The sequence below is a fragment of the Chrysochloris asiatica genome, unplaced genomic scaffold (genome assembly GCF_000296735.1).
Source record: "Chrysochloris asiatica unplaced genomic scaffold, ChrAsi1.0 scaffold00302, whole genome shotgun sequence".
Taxonomy (NCBI): Eukaryota; Metazoa; Chordata; class Mammalia; order Afrosoricida; family Chrysochloridae; genus Chrysochloris; species Chrysochloris asiatica.
In genome coordinates, this window is record NW_006408820.1 from 1,752,634 (window position 1) to 1,757,398 (window position 4,765).

The window sequence follows — 4,765 nt, forward strand, 5'->3', positions numbered from 1 at the left end:
GAACCGCTGACCTTAAGGTTCGCAGCCTGATTCGTAACCACTACGCTACCAGAGCTCCTTTCTTGGAAAAAGTATAGCCAGAATGCTTTTTAGAAGTGAGGATGACAAGAATTTGTTTCACAAATTTAGAAGTTATCATGAGGGATCAGTCCCTGGAAAAGGATCAGTCCCTAGAAAAGTAGAGGATTAGGTAAAAACAGGAAGGCCCCCAATGGATTGACAAAGTGACCGCAACTGTAGGCTCAAACATAACAATAATATGAGGGTAGCCCAGGACTGGATAGGGTTTCACTATGAGTCAGAGCCAACTCAAGGAAACCTAACAACAATAACAACAAGATCCATTAGGAAAGAAAGTGAGGATCCCCAGCAAAAAGGATGCATTAAATGTTATGATTTCTTAATTATTCCATTCCGGGCATAGTATAAATTGAATGTGAACAGTGTTTATGAGAGCTCATTCTAATAGTTGGTGAGTGTCACCCAAGAGTGTCAGGTCCTTCCAAGATGAGAAAGAAGAAAAAAAAAAAAAAGAAAAAAGAAAGAAAAGTTTCCATGATTAACGGAAACCTAAGCAACCCACATTACGTAGAAGTTTTATAAACTTTCAGCCTGTTCCAGGATACAGCACATTGGCCATCTCTTACGGAAACAACTGCATATCACCCCAACTCTTAATGAGAATGGCCAATCATTCAGTGCCAAACTGCTCATGCACAAGTAACTTTCCAAACTTTCAGAAACAAGTAGCTAAAAGAAAATTAGGCTCTTAAATTTCCAACATAGCTTAGCCACCAAATTCCACCTACTAGATTATGATCACTTTGCATCATCCAATTCCATATTTATGCCAACTACTTTAAGGGACAGGCAAGTAACAAAGAGAAACTCTTTATAATGTGGCCTCTGCTGAACCTTTTCTGGCTCATAAAAGGAATGATCCTTCCAAGGTCCTATTATAGTAAATAGTTCATAAATTCTTATTGAGCAATTGACTGATTCACTGATTCATTAATTCATTTCCTCAAGAAATGCATACTGAGCACTTGGTCCTGCAAGGCTCAAAGGCTAGAGATGATTAAGGCACAGTCAGTCCCTGATCTCAAGAAACTAAAAGTCTAGTGGGAGATTATATAAATAAGCTGACTATAATACCAGGAAGAAAGTAGAAAAAAAAAAAAAAAGTGCTCCAAATGAGCTGCAAGCAAAGTACTCTGGGAATTTTGGGAGAGGAGTAGTTGCCCAGCATTCAGAAAAATTTCAATGATATGCTGGAAATAAAGTCTAATGGATTCAGTGAGCAATGGCCAAAGGTGACATGCTGCAATACATAAACACAGTGTGCCAAGCAACTTTCTGTTGGACACCTCCACATCTACAGCTCTGGGACAAACCCTGCTATTAGCTGAGCCAGAACCAAGCAGCAAATGTCCAGCTCCTCCCAGCATTCTCAGCCTTGCCTCTCTCCACTGAATCCATGCCAAACATTGATTTTCCTGCAGTGCCAACATGTTGCACCACTTTGCAAAGCCAGCATCTTATGGGCTCAGCTGATAACTCTTCCAGGATCTTACGCAGGAGTTTTAGCCTGCTGGAAAATTCGTTCCATTCTGAGCTGTGCTATGACTAATCTTTCCTATCATTTATTAGATGGGGACCTTGTCAAGTGGGGGGGCTTCTATTGTTCTGCCTGACAAGATGGATAGAGAAGCAACAGGGAGAGCAAAAGATGAAGGAGTGACATTTACTATAGGAGCACCAAGCATTTTATAAAGAGACATAAAAGTACCTCTCAGTGGATCATAATGTTAGTATTGAGTTTCCCAATGTCCCAGTATTTGTGGTCTGTTGCCAAAGGCTTCAATCCTATGGAAGACATGATCTCATCAGCTTGGGGAGATGCTCTGGGTCAGGAGCATAGGAGTGGCTTGGAAGAATGACAGCCCTCTAAGGTCTGACCTGGTCACCTTAGGGAGGGGAACAGGTGTGATGCACTAGGCACATAGCATGTACATCATGAAGACTGTAGTTTGGAATGAAAGGTCTGGATTTGAGTCCTGGTTCTCTACACAACCAGACATAAAGCCTTGGATAAATCAGTTCATTTTTGTGAATGTCAGTTTTTCATTTTTAAATTGGGGATATTATTATCTAATAAGAATATTCCAAAGAATTTGAGCAGACCACATAACCTCTGTGTGCCTTAGTCTTTCCATCTGCAAAATAAGATTAAATCTGTGTGATTAAGTGCTTTTGAGTTGGTTCTGACTGATAACAATCCTATGTACAACAGAATGAAACATTGCCTGGTTCTGCAGCTTCCTCACAATCACTGCCAGGTTTCAGCCCACTGTTGCAGCTGCTGTGTCCATCCATCTCCCTAAGGGTCTTCCTCTCTTTTCACTGATCACTTACTTTACCAAGCATAACATCTTTTTCCAGGGACTGGTTCTTCCTGATAACATGTCCAAAGTACGTGAGAGTACATCTGGCCATACTTGTTTCTAAGGAGCCATTTGGCTGTTCTTCTTCCAAGACAGATTTGTTTACTTTTCTAGCACTCCGTGGTATGTTCCATATTCTTCACCAATACCATGATGCATCAAGTCTTCTCAGTCTTCCTTATTCATTGTCCAGCTTTTGCATGCCTATGAGTCAGTTAAAAAGTTAATGATATGGGTCAGATGCATCTTAGTCTTCAAATTGACATCTTTGCTATTTAACATTTTAGAGAGATCTTTTGCAACTGATTTTTCTAGTGCACTACATCATTTAATTTCTTAACTACTGCTTCCTTGGATTTTAATTGTGGATTCAAGTAAAATGAAAATCCTTGACAACTTCAGTCTTTTCTCAGTTTATCATGATGTTGCTTATTGGTTCAGTTGTGAGGATTTTTGTTTTCTTTATGCTGCAATGCTATCCATACTGAGGACTCCTGGCACTGTAGGGTAACACTGGACTGTGAACCACAAGGTCAGCAGTTCAAGCCCACAAGCAGCTCCTTGGATGGGTCGTTATGAGTCGGAATAGACTTGATGGCATTTAACAACAATACATACAGAAGATTGCATTCTTTGATCTTCATCAGTAAGTGCTTAAAGTCCTCTTCATTTTTAGCAAGAAGGTTAAGTCAGCTGCATATTGCTGGTTGTCAGTGAATCTTCCTCCAATCCTGATGCCACATTCTTCTTCAGATAGTCCAGATTCCCAGATTATTTGCTCAGCATGCAGATTGATTTAGTATGGCAAAAGGAAACAACCCTGAAACACCCCTTTCCTGATTTTAAACCATGCAATATCCCGTTGTTCTGTTTGAACAACTCTCTCTGGTCTATGTTCTGGAATTTACATTCTTTGCAATGGTATCCATAATTTGTTATGATCCCCACAGTCAAATACCTTTGTATTGTCAATACAGCACAGGTAGACATCTTTCTGGTATCCTCTGCTTTCAGCTAAGATCCATCTGACAGCAGCAATGATATCCTTTATTCTATGTCTTCTTCTGAATCTGGCTTAGATTTCTAGCAGCTCTCTGTAGATGTGTTGCTGCAACCATTTTTGAATGATCATCAGCAAAAGGTCACTTGCAAGACAATAATGATATTGTTGGGTTACATTTGTCTCTCAGTTTGTTGCCTGTGTGTTGCTGTGATGCAGGAAGTTATGCCTCTGCTATTTCAAATACTATGGCGGTCAGGATTGCATAGGTAAAGAAAGATAGACTTAGAAGAAAGATCTGGCAATCTACCTCTAAAAAGTTGACCAGCGGAAACCTTATAAATAGCCATAGAACGTTGTCTGATACAGTGCCTGTGGTACAATGAGATACATGATCTGGCTTCTCTAGCCATAATCTTTGTAACTCCAACCAAATGATCACCTGGAACCAGGTGAATAGGGAGTATGCAGTTCTAACGTGGGGGTTGGTCAATTTTTCCACTCCACTGGGGTTTTTTAATGTTTTATTGTGAATTGTGATAGTTTACATGGGAGAACATCAGCTTTACATTCATCCTATTTTATATGGTTTCATTGCCATGGATACAATCCCCTCCATGTATCATCAACCAACCAAAAGATAGACCCTGCAAGCCTGCCTCCCGGTCGTCAGAACACAGCCCCTCTCCCTCTCTGGGAATAAAGTCCCCCAGCCACTCCATCTCTCCACATCATCGTCTCTGCCTCCATCTCTGGCATCACTGTTTCTCTGGGTAGGGTCTTGTACTCCGCTCTTCTCCCTTGATGGTCCCAGGGACCTCCGCTCCTAGACTGCAAAGTGAATCACTCCCCTCCTTTTGCTACAAAACGTCCACCTTTACATTTCCAACCCTCACAATCAGTCCTGATAAAAATTATTCACTATTGTATCACAAGAGACCTATCCGCATCTTCTTTCATCAGCCCCGCCCAGAGAGATTGGATACTACTCAGTGGAGATTCTACCTTCCTCTGCCCCCTCTGGATCTAAACTCCCTCTTGAAAGCTTGTAAGCCAGTCAATTCTTGCCTTTGTAGGCCCCCCTGAACCCCCATTTTGGGTAGCCAATGTCCAAGTTGCCCATCCCTGTCTACTCTGTGTGTGGAGGGGGTGGGAGTGATCCTTGCTGTAAAGATTCGAACCCTCTTTTGAACTACTGCATCCATAGGTCAAGTCCATCAAATTGTATCATATTACTCTTTTTTTCCTCTTCTTTGTTCTTCTAGTTGAGCTCTGATCATCCAGCCATTTAAGCCAGGTCAAGTGGGTATTATCTGCAAGT